Below are 17348 nucleotides of genomic sequence, written 5' to 3'. Positions count from 1 at the left end.
GAAATTATACTCCATTTATATATGATGTGTCAAAATGCATTCTACTGTCATGTATAACTAATTAGAACAAATTACCAAAAGAAAGTTGAAAATGTTGGTATTTTGCGTGTGAACTAGAAGTTGTTCTTACCAAACAGAACTGTTACTTCTCACAGTTAACAATCTATTTCACAGTTTTAAATGTTAACATAGCTTTAAAAACTCCAAGTGGTCGTGCAGAAGAACAGAATTTAAGTAACTAAAGTGCTGTGTTAGCAAGATTGATTGAAAATCTACTGTTTAAATACAGGACTATGATGTAAGGGTCGGGGACACCCAGCAGCGCCCCCAAACAAGCTCAAGTGACTGTCCCCTTAGGAGCTTAACTCTGACTCCTGCCTTCAGCCGGGTTTGCGTGTGTCAACTCCGACCCCATCGCCGGGAGTTTCTGGATCAGCTTCCAGGAGGATACCGTATTAATTAAAAAGATAAGTAACAAAGTGCACTAATTTGAAGTTTACTTTCATTACTCAAGTTGCCCAGTAATCGAGGGAATGGTTCAGAACATCTACCCAAACTATCACTTCCTGGAGTATTTTATCCTGAGCTTGTTTAGAATTGGACTCACGGTCCTACTAAAACGCAGAGTGACGTTTAGTTTTATCATTGTCATTAAGCTTCCTAGTGGGTGCACCCTACGTGTCCCCCCCTCTGGGGCAGACGGGGCCCACTGCTGGCTCAGGAGCCTCGATGTTCTCTGGTTTCCATCAGCAGTCGCCCACACCAGGGCGTGTATGTGGTCTGTGCACAGGGCCCTTATTGGAAGGTCGGTCCCCAGTGCGGTATGGTGTGGTGTGACGGGACCTTAAGATGGGAGCTCAGTGCCAGGTGACGAGGTCACGAAGCATGCACTGTCCTCTGAAGGGACTAACGCTGGTCTCCTGGGCTGTGAGTCATTTTGCACAAGAGTGAGCTGTTCTAAAAGAGTGATCCTGGCCCAGGAACCCTGTCTGCCTCCTGTCTCACTAGGTGATCTCTTCCATAGAAACTCAAGCCACTGGGATGCCATCCACCATAGGCCCTCAGGAAGAAGCCAGCGCCCTGCGCCCAGATCTCCTCCACTGTGAGTTAAGTAAACCTTTTTGCTTTACAAATTACCCAGCCTGAGGCATTTAGCTGCAGCAATGAAGAAAGGACAAATGCACCCTTTGGGCGAGTGAAGAATCTCGGCCTCAGCCCTTGATCATTCATGTTCCTGGGGGAAAAACAACAGCTGCCATGTGCTGCCTGTTTTGAAAGCATCTTTTTCCAGAATTGTAGTCCATATGCTTTTTTTATTTTCTGCTTCCAAAGTTCTGATTTCCTTTAAAAATATAATTTCTATAATTCATCCATTTTTCCCTGGTTGTCCGCACACACATACACTGTCTTATTGGGATCTATTATATTTCACCTGTAAGCAGGGGTCACCCACCATTGGTTTTTGAATGTTGATTGTGTATTCTGGAATCTTATTGAGCTTCTTTATTAGTACTTAAAATTGATCTCGTAGTTCTCTTGGAAAGCTCCCTTTGATTCCTCTTTTAATGGAGATTTGAATGGCAAATGAAGGTGGAAGTTTTTCAAAAAATCCCCACATATATTTACCAAATCCTGCTAACTTGCCTTTTCACGAGATCTATTGCACCACAGGCTTTTTCTGATGCAGAACCATCCTTGCATTCCTGAGATCTCCCTGATCTTCTTCTAATGTATTTTTAATAATATGGCTGAATTTAATTTACTTCCATCTCACATTTTGCATCTAATTTTACAAGTGAAGTTTCTTCTACAGATTTCTTTCTTTTTTTTTTTTCAAAATATTTTTTAGCTGTTGATAGACCTTTATTTATTTATATGTGGTGCTGAGGATCAAACCCAGGGCCTCACACATGCAAGTTGAGCACTCCACCACTGAGCCACCACAACCCCAGCCCCTACAGATTTCTTTAGTAGTATTCTTCTTACCAGGTTTTGGTACAAAGACTAATCCCAGGTGAATTTGGATTGGGTCCTATCTTTCTTCTTCTTCAAAATACTGCATGAATTATTGGATATTTCTGCTCCTTAAGGTTTTGGTGTATCTAGTTCATAAAATCATCAACTCCTAGTTAATGGGGTGGGACGATCAGGAGAGGGGATGATATAGGTTGGATACTATTTTAATGGACATCAGCATATTCAGTTAAACATTTTTTCTTATGCCAATTTTGGTTATTTTAAGTTTTTCCCAAGTTATGCATTTTATTTAAATTTCAGATGATTGGTGGTATGCTGCCGGTGGTGCTTGTGAAAACTGACTGGGCTGTGTGTTTGTAAGCCCTCTTCTCACCTCCTTTCTCTCTGTTCTTGCTCTCCACTGAGCCTGTAAGTGCTCTCCTTTGAATCTTTCTGAAGGTGCTCTTCTTGTTTATGGACACCACGGTGCTCCAAAACCTTGGGGACAGAGGTTTGGTGCTTCCCCTGCTGTGGTCAGATCTAAGGGGAGGAGTTGGCTGAGACTCTGTGATGGTGACAGGAGTCACCTGGCAGCATCAGGTCCTTTAGGGCAGGAGGAAGATACTATCCACCCTTTAACCTCCGGTGCCCAGTGTGGAGCATGGCCTGAGAGGGGTCCCAGGGTGCTTGGCAGCTGGATGAACACATCGGGGCCAAAGGAAATGCAAGAACTGAGTAAAAATGCTCACGTTGCAACACTCAGCTCTGATAGGCTCGTGGCCACCTCTGCAGCAAACAACCTGACTCTAGTCACAAGGCAGTCTGGGCTACTCGGCATCTGGGTGCAGCTTCCCTCCCCCTTCATCCATTATGGCTTTGGTCTGGAGTTTTCCAGAGCGATTCCATTTGTTGGACAGGAAATGGATCCACACTAGAAAGACTGGCTTAAAAAACAGACGACTGAAAACCGGTTTCATCCAGGCCAAGGCCAAACCAGCTAACCCCCCAAATCCCTTCCTCCCAATTCCACGGGCGTCCACTCAACTAAAATTAACCCTCACAAGCCCACCCACCCCCGCCTCCCCACCACACGGCTCAACGCAATTCAAACTGGTTTATTTCACAAAACCATCCCGACCCCAGGAACCACCTCAATGCGATGGCCACTTCTCAGCCCAGATAGCCCCGTCCGGCCCCGTACAAGCCAGTCCAGGCCACATGATCCCCTGGGCAAGACGTTCCCGCCACGCAAGTGAACTCCGTTCAGAGGATGCAGGGCACCGTGTTGGTGACTCTTCTGATTGAGGAGGTGGGTTTGGACTCTGTTCCCAGGGAATCCTCTCAAGGGTGTGCTTGTTGGTGCTCGAGGGCCTCTTGAAGTAGCAGGTGTGAGGATGCTGGGGCTCAGGAAGTAGAACCTTCTGCCATTGGTCTCCCTCCCCTCCCTGGTCCCTTGATCCTCACAATGCTCTCTTCTGGGCCTCAGCTGCCCGAGACCCTGAATGCCTGACGGATCTGCCCGTCCTTGGTGTGATGACCAGAAAATGTTTGAGAAGCTTATTTGGTTTTGGAGAGTTGGAGGAATTGTACCCCAGGTGGGGGCCTGAATGAGGAAGATGCTCAGCAGGACTCACAGAGAGGCCCTGGGTTGACCCTTCCTAATTACCTGCCCTGGGAAAGTCATTTTACCTTTCTGGTGCCCAGTTTCCTTGTTCATAAAGTGAGGAATTGTTGAGAGCCACAGCCGAAGGGGTCCCAGCAAACTTCCAGCTGCCAGCAAACTTCCAGCTGCCGGCTGATGATTGGCTCACAGCGGCCCCAGCAACATCTAGCTGATTGGCTCCTCTGCGGTGATGCTCATTGGGCTGTTTCCCTGCCCTTTCAGACCACGGAGCTGCTCATTGGGGGACTTCTTTGGCTCCGCCCATGCGACCCAGCCAATCGGCCTCAAGAGCAGGAGGATTGTGGGAGGTGGAGAGGATTGTGTTTGGGGAGAGGCTTGTGGAAGCCGGTGGTGGCAGTTGGGCTCTGAGGGTTTCTTCCTGAGGAGCTGTTTTGTTTGGCGTGTGTGGTTCTGAAAATAAAGTTCGTTTCTTTTGACAAGTGGCTCCTGAATTGTGCCCAGCCAGACTGCGGCAAGGAATATTATAGGAACTTTAGGGTTATTTGAGGATAAATATTGAATTGATACATGTAAAGCACTTAACTCTGGGTCTGTAATTGTGTATTAATAACATCTAATTGGACTAGTCCATTTTCCGTACTTTCACAGAGTACCTGAAACCTGGGAGTTTATAAAGAAAAGAGGTCTAGTTTGGCTTACTTTTCTGGAGGTCAGGAAGTCCAAGAGCAGGGTGCTGCATCTGCTTGGCCTCTGATGAAGACCTCATGCTCCTTCAAGCAGAAGGACAAGAGGGCGTGAGAAAAGGCCAGAACGTGAGTGGTGGGCTTGGTGATGACAGCCCTTTCTTGAGGAATGGATCCAGTTCCCCAAGAACTCACAAGAGAAAGTCACGAGGGCTCTGCGGTCACAACCCAAACACATTTTTAAGGCCTCAGCACCTTTCCCGGCCACTACAATGGGGACTTTCAACGTGAGTGTTGGAGGGAACTCACCGTGATCATCCACAACACTACTATAATTTGTTCTCCTGAATTTCCTTTCTCAGTGTTTTTTTCCATTTGTGGTGTGGGGACAATAGCTTTTATGAACCAGCATGGAAAAAAGTCTCTCTTCTGGACACCCTCTAGAATCATGCACTCCTTTATCAAGGGCCTCACGACTGAGTAGCCAACATCTTGTTTTCTTTCTTTCGTTTTGTACCCAGGGATTGAACCCAGGGGCACTCGACCACGGAGCCCCATCCCCAGCCCTGTTTTGTGTTTTATTTAGAGACAGGGCCTCACCGAGCTGCTTAGGGCCTCACTAAATTGTTGAGGCTGGTTTTGAACTCACGATCCTCCTGCCTCAGCCTCCCAAGCTGCTGGGATGACAGGCGTGCGCCACCACATCCAGCTTCAACATCTGTCTTCTATTCCACTACGATTCTTTACTTCAAATGAGCCTGAGCCTGGTTGATCTGGGGGAGTGTGATTTTATATGATTCATCAATCAAGGTTGAACTCTTGATGATAACCACAACCATTAGACACCTCCTGTTTTCCTGGCCTTCCCTGGTCTCTCTGGTCTCCTGTCTCACAAGGTGGGGACTTGAGACATGACCCCCCCAGTCCTATGTCCCCCAATGAACTGGTCTGGGAAGTGGGTGCACTGGCTGGTGCTGGAGTGGCCCTGGGGACGGGGTCTTATGAAGCTCCTGGAACCAGACAGAACTGCCCCCGCCTGAGCTGAGGTGCGACTCTCACCATCCCAACACACACCAAGGGGGGAGTTTGCTCTTGCTATGTAGTGCCTCTCCAAAACCATTCTTCCCATCCCTGCAGCATTCCTTGTGGTCCTTATTCCTGCCAAACTCACACCAACCCCTTGAGCTGCTCACTAATCTCATCTTCCATTTTAACAGTGAGGAACATTGGGGCTCAGAGAGGTTCAGTGTCTTGCCGGTGGTCACACAGCCTGTGAGGGGCTCAACCAGGATCTGAACCCGGTCTGACCCGAAGGTTTGACACACCACAAACCAGTGCCAAAAGAGAAAGAGAAGAGTGCTTGAGAAGACTTTCGTTGCTCTGTGGAGATCCATAAGAAGGAAAAAGCAGGCACCTTCCCAGCTAAGATGAGCTACGGGAGGTCACACCAGACTCAGGACAAGGACAGGGCGACTCCTTGGGTCCTTCCCCATCCCTGAGACTCTGTTTTCAGTGCTGTTCCTGGCAAGACAGAGGCAGCCTTGCCAGCCGGGCATGGGGTCCATCTGGCTGTCAGTGCAGCGTTATTTGTGCTGCCCGACCACGGCCAGGCTGCGGCGAAGAAGAGGTCGGCCCTGGCTCCTTGGCCCGGAGCCCTTGACTCGGGAGCCAGCTGTCCTGCAGACGGAGCTCGGCAACCGCGGCTCAGACACCAGCCTCAATCCAGGGACCTTGGCTGCTGCTCCTGCCAGAGGCAGCCTGGCAACCAGCGAGATGGCGGTGTCCAAGCTGATCCCACGGGGCCGTTCATGTAAGTGACAGCCGTGAGGCTGGCCCAGCAGTTCCAACCAGGGAATGTGTGTCTCTTGTCGTGGAACGTGGAATCAGGCCAGCACGTTCACCCACGTCCGTTAGTTTGTTGTGTCAGTCTGTCGTCTGTTACTGTAACAAAATACCTGAGTTTGGGCATTTAATAAAGAAAAGATTCTCCTAGCTCACAGTTCCAGAGATCCAGGGGCTGGCAGTCAAGTCAGAGGGAGGACTCTTGGCAATGGCATCCTGGTGCAAGAGAGATCACACCGTGAGACGGACAGCCAGGGAGAGAAAGGGAGGCCAGGCTCAGCAGCCATCTCCAGCCTCGCCAGACACAGTCCAGGATCTTTTACTGATTGCAGCTCCCCCACCAAGATGCCATTCCTCTGCTTTTCGGTGTAATTGCATTCGATGCTTATTCTTCTGGGCCATGCTGGGGTCCTGCCACATTAAAGATTTCCATTTTGACCTCTCCAGGCAGAGGTCAGCATGCAATCATATACCCCAGCGTTTATTGAGTGCTTACTTCGTGCCCAGTGTGGACAAGAAGAGGCCCAGTTCTTAATTTCACAGAGCTTATAGTTGAGTTAGAAAGAGAGAGATTATAATCAAACACATGCACAATTGAGCATCTGTTTAGGAATTTAAATGGACCCCTTTAATGAAAACAGTTTCTAGGACCTGACAATGGATGGGTGCATCAGAAAGAGGAAGTGATGCTGGAGCCTTAGGACCAGTCAGCCAGATAACTGAGGAGTAGGGAGAACAGCATGTGCAAAGGCCCTGTGGTGGGACCAATGGCACACAGCAGCCACTCCACCCAGCCCATCCCAGATGGCCCCCGTTGTCCTGGATCACCTTGCTCTTTCCAATGTGGCCTGATTTGGGAGGTGAATTCCATAATTACTCCTGGGTGGTGGTCTGTAGAAAATAACCCCCAGTGGTCAAAGGAAGGGCTGAGAGAAGAGGGCCAGACTGGAGAGGGTAGCACTGGCTGGACCCTGTGGGCCTGGGAGTCTGGGGAAGGAGTTGATTCCGCAGACAGTGAGGAGCCTCCGGAAGGTTTCAGGGCAGGCTGCCGGGATCTAGTTTGCTTTCTAGAAAGCCTTCCTCCTCCGTCTTCTGTTCCTCCTCCTGTGAGGACTTCACCTACTTGTTATGGGTTGTGTTTTCCCCCTGAGCTTCAGGCTGGATGACGGAATCTCCCCATGCCTTTCTCTTTCTGCTGCTGAGTCTGGGGGCCCGGAACCGTCCTGAAGCCAGAGCCACAGCAGAGCTCCCTCAACATGGGCCACGCAGATTTTTACCTCCTCTTGCACGAACCAATTTGGAATCTCCTCAGGTAGTTGATGTGATCAAGAAATTCACTTCTGTATGTGAGCCACTCTAAGGGCCTTGGAAATATTCAGTAGGCAAATACTAGCTACTGTGCCTTGAGCGGAGGCCTGCAGGGCTCTCGTATGTACACACCATTAAATGCGATCTTTCAATAGAAAAGGCAACAAAGGTTCAGAGAGGTGAAGCCACTTTCCCAAGGCAACACAGCACACGAGCACTGGGATTTGAGAGTAGGAATATCCAATTGCAAAGCCAAAGCTCTCCAAATACCAACCAGGGACCGTGTAGGCGGACCGTCGCCCTGTGGGACAGAGCTTCACAGAAGCAGATACTGGCGCAGGGGAGGCGGGTGGGAGAACCTGGGCGCCCCGCACCTGCCGCCGCCGCAGCCCCGGCCCCTCCGCTCTATCCAGCACCATCTCAGACGGGAGCAGTGGTATTTCTTCCCCCGCCTGCCGCTTGGCAGGTTCTTCGAAGAGAAATGCTCTTAGATTCATTTAAAAGTCTAAGCAGGGACGGCACAAATTATTAGCGTTTGAAATATTTATAAAGCCTCTTGTTTGCCGTGGCACCGGGGGACAGACCGCAAATAAAAGCGAGCTGCGGATGCGCCCCGCGCCCAGAGATGGAGAGGGGCGAGGCTGCCGTGTGCACGGCCGCCCCCTTCCCCAGGCCTGCTGAGCTGGTGACTTGTCATCCTCAGGCCTGCGAAGCCCGGTGACAGGTCATCCCCAGGACGCCCAAGCCACTTCCTGAGCGCCACACCTCCACCCGCCAGCTGAGCACGCGACCCTCAGGCGCGGGGTGCAGGAAATCACAGACAAGGACCACGGGGACCAGCTGGGCGCGGGGACTCTGCTTTGCGAACTCCCTGCTCGTCTAACATTGTTTCCAAATTAAAAATCTCACCCACGCGAAAGTCTGGCATGTGGAGCTGCAGGAGAAGGTGGGAAAACATTGCTGTTGTCACTTGATGGTTGGAACCCGGAGACCCACAGCGCCAGGACCGAAGTCCCTCGGTGGATCCGAGACAAGAACAGGATGGTGTGACTCCCAACTGGACCTTGATGGACCTCAGTCCTCTGGCTCTTCACTCGCTGGCTGACAGCGTAGGAGAAAGGCATTCTGGCGCTGATTTGGGAGGCACAGGGCTGGGGTTCCTGCGGGCTGGACGTGGGTGGCATGCGTGCATTCCTCCGCTCCTCCCTGCGCTCGTTTGCTAAATCAACACATACTATACTGTGCCCAGGAGATGCAGCAGCGGATTCCAGCCTTTCTTGAGCTAGTAAAAGATGTGGGTTTGCTTGAAGTCCCATAAGGGGCTTTGGAGTGTGGACAGAGGTGTCACCCTCTAGAGCAAAAAGACTGCCCAGGCACAGTGGCCCACACCTGTCATCCCAGCAGCTCGGGAGGCTGAGGCAGGAGGATCGCCAGTTCAAAGCCTCAGCAAAAGCGAGATGCTAAGCAGCTCAGGGAGACCCTGTCTCTAAATAAATACAGAATAGGGCTGAGGTGGGGCTCAGGGGTAGTGTGCCCCTGAGTTCAATCCTAGTAACCTCCCCACCAAAAAAACCCCAAACCTGGCCTTCAATCTTTTTTGTGTGTGATGCTGAGGATGGTTCCCAGGGCCTTGTGCAAGCTAGGCCGTCTCTCTGCCTCTGAGCCGCACCCCTGCTCATCCTTCAGTACTCCTGTATCAGTGGCCTCGGGCGCCCTGGGGTGGGACAGGCCCTTGCACCGTCTCTAGGTGCGGTGTCTCTGGTCGGGTGATTCTTCGAGATGGCGTTGGCAAGTGACATTCATAGCAGCTGGGCTGGGGTGGGTGCGTTGGCCTCCCCAGGGACCCGTGGGTGAGGGACCAATAGCAGCTCCACCACAGGGACCTGGAGGGACTGGGCTGTTTGGTCGCAGCTCCTGCAGGTCACTCCTAAAGGTGACTCCCGGGCGGGGGGGGTGGGGGTCAGCTCCCAGCCTGCCCTCTGCCCGGCCTTGGAGAGCTGCAGTGGAGGGCAGAGCCCGGCGGCCATGCGGCCCCTGCCTGGAGGACAGAGGCAGCACCACTGTGCCTGGAAACGGGGAGTGATGAGAAAGGGTGAGTGTGGGGGACGCAGGGTCATCAGGGACAGGTGACCTGAGTGGACGGGAGAAGCTGTCGGAAGCTGGGGGTCTGCGGGCGGCCACTCCAGAGCAAGGAAGCCACCGTCTCCTGCAAGTTGCAGCTGTGCCATAGGCACACACGAGTGGGGACAGAGTGATGGGCAGAGTCCCTCAGGTGCAGGGTGTGGCTGGCCTGCAGCCCCGGGGCCTGGTCTGTCTGTCCCGGCCTCATTCACCCTCCAGGTGTTTAGTGAGGGTCTATTTGGTGCCACGAGGGGAGCTCAGGGAACAGGACAGGTGCAGAGAACAAAGATTCGTCACCCCTTGGAGCTGACACCCGAGCATGTGTGGGGTGGGGTGACAAAGCCACAGGACAGTCCCCACGCAGACCCATCACAGAGGAAGCCGACGGGGGCAGAATGGAGGGTGCCGGATGGCGGGGGGCACGTTATTATTATTATTTTTCATCGCCACACAGTGATGGTTCTGTTGATGGGGGACGGTAATGACCGGGTCGTTAGAGTCTCCAACATGTCACTTCTTTGTGCTGGGAACACCCTTGTCCCCTCCTGGAGCTGTTTTGGAGGGGAGGGTGGCTGAGCTGCAGTGGCCCTGCTGGGCTGTGGGACACCAGAGCTTGTTGCTGCCTGTTTTGGTTCCAGACCAGCTTCCCTGTGTCCCCCGTGAGGGTGCTTCTGACAGGTGGCCACGGGGACACTTGGATGGTCCCTGTTTGGCAGATGAGGACACGGAGGCTTGAGAGGTTGGGACACTGGCCGGGGCATGTTCAGTGACGAGGTCCCCCAGATGGACCCCAAGTCCGTCTTCCTGATGGCTTCTGAACCTCCAGCCAGCGCGGGGGAGGGGCCTCCGTTCTTCCTTCCCCCCATCCCCATTGTGTGATTTGGAGACCATGGCCCTGGCCCTCCTCTGTCCCCACCCACACTCCGCTGGGTGTGCACTGGCCCTGAAAAGACCCATAGCTTTGGGGACACTATGGCCTTGGCAGCTGTCAGGGCGCAGGAGGGTGTAGCAGCCACGGGGACAGAGAGACCTGTCCTGGGCCACCCCTGACTCACTCACCAAGAACCTCGAGTGAGTGACGTCACCTCTCGAGCCTCAGTTTCCTCCTGTCACATGCCAACACTCATTGTCTCAGCTCCTGGAATCCAGCGGGGATTAAGCGAGCGAATGCGTGAGTGGGAGACTTGGCACGGAGCCCAACCCAGGGCACCCGTCGGGCTCCGGGTGGCCGCTGCCCAAGTCCCCTGTGCACCTCTCCAGGGTCCAACGGCCAAAGGGAACACAGGGACCCCCAGCGCCGGCCCTCAAGGTCCTCAGCCCCAGAGCAGCCCTGAGTCAGGGCCACGGGTAGAACTCTGTGACCTGGGGTCCAGACTGCCAGCGCCCAGGAGGGGACCAGCCAGGCAGCCGCCTCCAGCCCCGGAAGAACCCACGCGGTGGCCATCGCAGGGGCCAGCTCGCTGTGACCTTAAACCCGAGAGCTCCTGCCCACATCTGCAGCTAAATAAACCAAGTAAATCATGCTGGCAGATAGATAATTAAATAATTATCAGGCACTTAATAACAAGGAGTGGGTGTTCTGAATTACCATATTAGACAGTGTCTTTGAGGACTAATTGTTGCATTACATCAGAGCCTCTCATTCATTATTCTTGTCATTTCGGGTGATAATTTGCACTTTAGGAGACAGCGACAATTTTAGCAGGCAATTAGAGACGTGTCAGGCCTGGCCCCGTGAGTTACTGTCACAATTATTGCCTTTTTCCACTGTCCTCATTTGCAGACGTGTCGTTAAGGGGATTGGGGTAATTCTAGGCCTGGGCAAAACAACCAGCCCACGGGATGGCTCAGGGGCGAGGACGTGGCGGTCACCGAGAAAGCTGGGGGTGGGCCAGGGAGCCGAGGGGCAGGGCTCGGGCCCGGCCAGCGGTGCTGGGCTTCTCCCCGGTGTCAGAAGCACACCTGGGACCCCAAGTGAGGTTCTGGCTCCCGGAGGGCTCTGGGCTTGGCCTGGGGTCTTTGCAAGAGGCTCCGGGAGGCAGGGGGTGGGGGGAAGAGGGGGAGGAAGAGAGCAGGGGGAAAGGCAGCGTGGCCACCGCGTCTGGGAGTCTTCTGTAGTTTGGGAGCATGAGCATCTTGGGACCAGGGAGGGCCCGACCGACTGCGGGGTTCGCTATTCCTACAGCCAACCTGTCCCGATTCCGCCACGCAGCCCCCCGTCCACCTGTCTTCCCCAGGCCCCCTCTCTCCAGGACACTATTTACCTCCCCTAAGACAACCCAGGCCCAGGTGACTGGGGACCCTGCTACAGCCCAGAGTCCCCTGGCATCACTCGACCAGCCAGTGCTGAGCCTATCCCCCTACCCCACCCCTAACTTCCCCCAAACCCGCCAACCTCTGGTCTGGGCTTGCTGCTGGCCACTGGCCGGTGTGGCCCTGCCTGTCCCCTGCCTGTCCCCCTGCCTGCTGTGGCATGGAGCAGCTCCGCCCCTCCTGCAGTGTGAGCACAGGGCTGTCATTTGAGTGTCATTTCTTTCTTTTCTTTTTTGGTGGTGCTGGGGAGTGAACCCAGGGCCTTGGGCCTGTGAGGGAGGTGGCTGTCAACCTCTGGCCTTAGTGTCCCTGAATAAAAACCAAATCTGGGCCGTGGTTTGTGGCCCACGCCTGTCATCCCAGAGGCTCAGGAGGCTGAGGCAGGAGGATGGTGAGTTCCAAGCCAGCCTCAGCCACAGCGAGGCCCTGAGCAGCTCAGTGAGACCCTGTCTCTAAATAAAACACAAAACAGGGCTGGGGATGGGGCTCTGTGGTCGAGGGTCGCTGGATTCAATCCCTGGTTAAAAAAAATCCTGGGTATAGTTTAAAACAGAAAAGACTAGAGAAGGAAAAAAGAGAAGAAGAAGGAGAGAGGAAGGAGAGGAAGGACGAGAGAAAGAAGAAGGGGTTGAAAGAGAGAGAAGACTGAAGCAAAGAGGGAGGAGGAGAGACAGAGACAGAGAGAGAGAGAGAGAGAGAGAGAGAGAGAGAGAAGTCAGGGTGGAAAGGAGGAGAGAGGGAGAAGGAAGGGGGGAGGAGCCGTGGACCCTGCCTCTGAAGGTCGTGCAGGACACCAACCACGGCTTCAGCCCCTGGCTTGGTTTCCTTTCAGTGAAGTCCAGCGTCTAGAGTCACTTGGCCTTGACCCGGGCGACGGGAGAGCAGACACCATGAGTCAGTGACTCCGAGTGGGCCCTCCTGAAATGGATTTGACGGGCCACAAAATCAAGAAGCAAGAAAATCAACCACCATTAACACAGTGCCAGGCCCCACGGGGGGCGGATGGCAAGCCCACCCCGCCACGGCGCACTCCAACCTCACTGTGTGACAGGAAGGCCCTCCTGGGGCCCCTGGGACCTCATGCCCTGGATTAGCCTTCCAAAGAGTCCCCGGCTCCTCCGGATGCCGGGATCCAGGAGGCCGGGAGCTGCTACGGTGCCCATGGGACCAGGGACCTGGGGAAGCCACGGTTGGTGCCTAAGGGACTGGATTTGGAGTCTCAGGGCAGCTGCCAGCTCGCTCTGTGACCTTGGGCAGGTCGAATCCCCAAAGTCTTCACTTTCTTATTTCAAATTTGAGTAGTCACGGGGCGCAGTGGTGCACGCCTGCCACCCCAGTGGCTTGGGAGGCTGAGGCAGGAGGATCTCGAGTTCAAGCCAGCCTCAGCCACAGCGAGGCCCTAAGCAACTCAGTGAGACCCTGTCTCTAAATAAAATGCAGAATAGGGCTGGGGACGGGGCTCAGTGGTCCAGTGCCCTGAGTTCAATTTTTTTTTTTCTTTTGAGTAGTCACAGCTGAGCTTTAGCAAAAAGTCTGTGAAGAATTCAGCAGGCTGTGCGGAGCTGGTGCTCGTTGGTAAGTGTGGGCCGCTGTTCTTATACTTCAAATTTGAATTACTGTTTGGCTGTCTGTCCGTCTGTGGCTTTGGTCTGGACTAGACTCACCACCTCCTTGGTCCTACTGGGTGAGGAGATGATTCTGGCCTTTGGCCTGGTGCCCTCTGGGCTTGGGCTGGCCCTCCCCTCTGACAGCTAGGATCCTGCCTGGGCCACACCCATCCTGCTGCCCGGCCCCACACCCAGGTCCACTGGGACTCAGAAACGAGGTGCATCCACAGCATGAAGGCTCATTGCTGCTTGCCAGCCCTGCGTGGACCACCGGACGGACGTCCATCTTTTCGTTTAAGTCTCCCGGGGCCTCACGGGGGCCTGCGGTTAGGACGATCATTCCCATTTTACGGATGTGGAAACTGAGGCTGAGGGGTGGGGTAGGTTCTCAGGGTGAAGCAGCCCCTTGGCTCATGACCATTTTGCCATCCTCATCCCCTGGGCTGCCACCCGACAGGAGAGTGGCTCTGGAGACGTGGCTTGGGACCAGTTCCTGCCCTTGGTGTTGACCTCACCTGGCAAAGCGTGCTGTCTTCAGATATTTAAAGAATGATATTTGGAGTAAAACGCTAACCATTGACAGGTGACGGAGACTTTGGAGACACCCACACAGATACGCACACACTCATCTACCTGCATCAGCTCCATGAGGTTCATTAAGTTAAAACCACAGTAAATCTGAGGGGCTCAGACGACCACGGTGGTCAAAACCGCAGGAAATATCGTATGTTGAAAAAGAATAAATCCAGCCAATTACAGATTTATGGGGACACGGGCGCAGTTTCCAGAGTTTTACAATAATCGTGGATCAATCAGCGTTTTTATGACAAAAGTATCATTTTCATGTGTTTTAGTCGCACCTAAAAGTTTCCTCGTTTTGCTTAATTCCCAGAAGGCGATCCCGTAAATCTTTCTCTCCGCGATATTAAGTAGATAATAAGATGCCACAGAAGATTTGCTTATGGTTTAAACCACAGTTGTGAATGATTTATAATTAGGGCCAAATCCAAGACAAAACATGATGAAAGTCAGAACCTGCTGTAAATTGGCCGGGTCTGCTCGGCCCTTCAGCAATTTGTCGGGGTTTGACGATTGTGATCTTTTTTTTTTTTTTCCTGGTGGTATTCAAAGGATCAGCTGACACCGTGGGGAGACACTTAGGATGAAGAGGATGCTGTGGAGATCACAGGGGTGTCCCTGGCCAAGGGGACAGACAGGCCCCACTCCACGTCCTGTCAGCCCTCAGCCCAGCTCACCCAGCAGCCCATCCGCCTGCAGTTCTTAAGAAGAAGACCCGTGCAGTAGGCCAGACCTTTAGAGGCTCACTGATGCAGCATGTGTTTACTGAGCACCTACTATGTGCAGGGCACTGGGGACAGAGCACTTAGCGATGAGGTGAATGTCCTTGCTCTGTGGAGTGCGGTGCAGGGGGACAAGAGGCCTCTTCTGGGGAGGAAGTTCTGGGGGGATGCAGGAGAGGGCGGGAAGGAGGCTCTTGTGGGGGCCCAGAGGATGCTGGGGGGGCAGGCAGGGAAGCCGGAGGGGGCAAAGGGGCAGTGGGAGGGTCTATTTAAAATCAGGGGTTCTGGGAGCCTTCTGCAGGAAGCGGCATCCCCTAAGAGTTGTGGACGCAGGTTGAGCCAGCGGCTGTCTGGGGAGGAGACTGGTCCAGGCCAACGCCACAGGAAGAGTGACCTCAGCACGTGGGAGCATCAGTGAGGAGCCCGACAGGACAGTGGCTCTGGAGATGGTGCAGAGTGAGCCAGGGGCGGGCAGGAGGAGAGTGGGTCCCAGCCAGGACGCGCCTTCCCCAGTGATGGGGGCCCTTGGGAGCCTTGAGCTGGACTGTGACATTTCCCAGGTGATGGGCTGGCTGCTGTGTGCAGAACCTCCTGTAGGGGGCAGGAGAGAGCCGGGAGGCCTTCCTGCATCCAGGTGGGAAAGGAAGGGGCTGCGGCCCTGGGCTGTGGTGGTGGGGGGAGACCCACGCCCTTGACCTAGGTCTTGAAGCCGAGCTGCAGGGACCTGCTGACCAACTGGGTATTGGGTGTGACAAAGGGAAAGAGCCAAAGGTCGAGTCCTAGATTTGGCACCTCAGCCACTGGTTGGACCAGGATGCAGGGGACGGAGGTGGTGAGGACAGAGAAGGGATGGGGGTCATCCAGGGTGGGTGAGGGGCAGGTGCAGTCTGAGGTCCCCTGGGGTCCATCTGGACAGAGATGGCCAGGGGTCGCGAGCACGCGAATCTGGGGCAGGGAGAGAGGTCAGGGTGGAGAGGAGTCACCAGCTCATGGCAGGGGCCTTTGCAGGGCCACCTGCTGTGGAGACCTGGACCCCAGGACCCTCGGCCACTGGAGGAGGGAGGAGCTCCCGACCAGGGCCGTCCCTGACACAGGCCATCCAAGAACTCGGGCTGTCTCAGGAGGAAACAAAACAAAACAGAGCAGCCCAGTGTGGCTGCCCTCCCCAGCCATCCCGTACTGGCCAGGTCCAGGGGACGGGCCAAGGAACCTGCCTTTGGGTCTGGGAACGTGGTGGTCACTGGTGACCTTGACACCTGCAGTTCCGACTTCTCCGTCTTGTCCACGTCGTCCACCCTGAGAGACAGAGCAAGGATGAACGGCGTCCAGATTGCTCACTTCCTTGGTGACACATCTTGGTGACATGTCTTGGTGGCATGGCATGACGGCTGTCTTGGGCAAGAGGCCCCGAGGGAAGGACGGCTCAAACCAAGGACAGGCTTCTTCTGACCAACTGGCTAAATTCTTCATCTTCCAGCACTCCATTCCTTCCCCTTCTCTGCTTTGGCCACCCGTTGCCTAGCAACGGCACAGGGACCGTGTTTTTATGTGCCAAGTTTCCCTTTGACATCATCTTATTTCATTTCTCAGTTTCCCTTTGCTCGGCTGACCCTCTCCATTTTATTTTAATCCTCTTCTGATGTGTCCATTCCTCTCTGACGTGTGTGATCACCGCAGACCTCTTTGGAACCGCATGGGGGAGGGTAAGTAACATGACAAATGCCAGGCGTTATGACTGTTCCATAAGATACCCCAGGGCCTTGATGAAGAACCTGAATGTGTACAAAGGAGAGAAAAAGAGATCTGGGCACGGAGCCAGGCGATATTTATTCTAGTTCTAGCTCTGCCACTAAGTTGCTGTGTGACCCTGACGAATAGGTTTCCCCTCTCTGATCCTCAGCTTGTCTGACTATCCCCTGCAGGGGTTTTACTGGCTTGGGGTTAGCAAACACCAGGCACATGTGCCCTGGCCACCACCCAGTTCCACAGCAGACATCACTAATCAAGAAAGCACTCTTCAGCATTGTGCTTAATGAAGACCCCAGAATCCTTCCTAACACAGGTCATGGCCCCCCATTAATAGGAAATATCGTGTGGCAGGACTGAATAATATCTTAGGGTGGGTTGATGGCTGTTGGTAAGCTAGGATTACATTGGCACCTGTCGGGGTTTTCTGGTGTCCCTGAGATAAAAATTCCAAAGCAAAGAGGGTTTGGGAAGGCATTGTGGGAAGACTCTCCTAATTATAAAATAGACCGTATCCATCCCAGCATTCGTCATTCATCAAGAATGACACCCTGGCAGTGTCTCCTATCTATTGAGGCTGAGTCCGGGGCATCCGGATATAAATCTCAGTGCCTATGAAAGTCTGAGTGCTCATTCTCAGGGAGAGTGATTTGTCTTCTATTGAGCAAACAAACTCATTTAATTTCTACCATCTTTAAAACATTTTTATTGTGGTTTTCTTCTGAAGTAGAAATTAAGACATCAGCTAATATTTCTGTTTAAATCATACTTCATAAAACCTAGAGGGGTAAAAAAGGAAAGCCCGTGGAGAAACTGGGAAATTAATTTTTAATTAATTGATTGATTA

At 53.4% G+C, this 17348-nt stretch overlaps 1 long non-coding RNA gene across 1 annotated transcript in view; it reads left to right on the top strand.

The window, feature by feature from the left end:
* The window catches only part of LOC144373025 (uncharacterized), a 59780-nt gene that overhangs the window by 12795 nt on the left and 29637 nt on the right, over window positions 1–17348 (top strand). Inside the window, exon 2 of the long non-coding RNA XR_013432829.1 lies at window positions 290–1102. This is a non-coding gene — a long non-coding RNA (uncharacterized LOC144373025). The remainder of the gene's footprint in view (window positions 1–289; window positions 1103–17348) is intronic.

The sequence above is a fragment of the Ictidomys tridecemlineatus genome, unplaced genomic scaffold (genome assembly GCF_052094955.1).
Source record: "Ictidomys tridecemlineatus isolate mIctTri1 unplaced genomic scaffold, mIctTri1.hap1 Scaffold_213, whole genome shotgun sequence".
In the NCBI taxonomy this organism is placed as follows: Eukaryota; Metazoa; Chordata; class Mammalia; order Rodentia; family Sciuridae; genus Ictidomys; species Ictidomys tridecemlineatus.
Note: the sequence above shows the minus strand (reverse complement) of the source record. Positions and strands in the feature narration are given on the sequence as shown.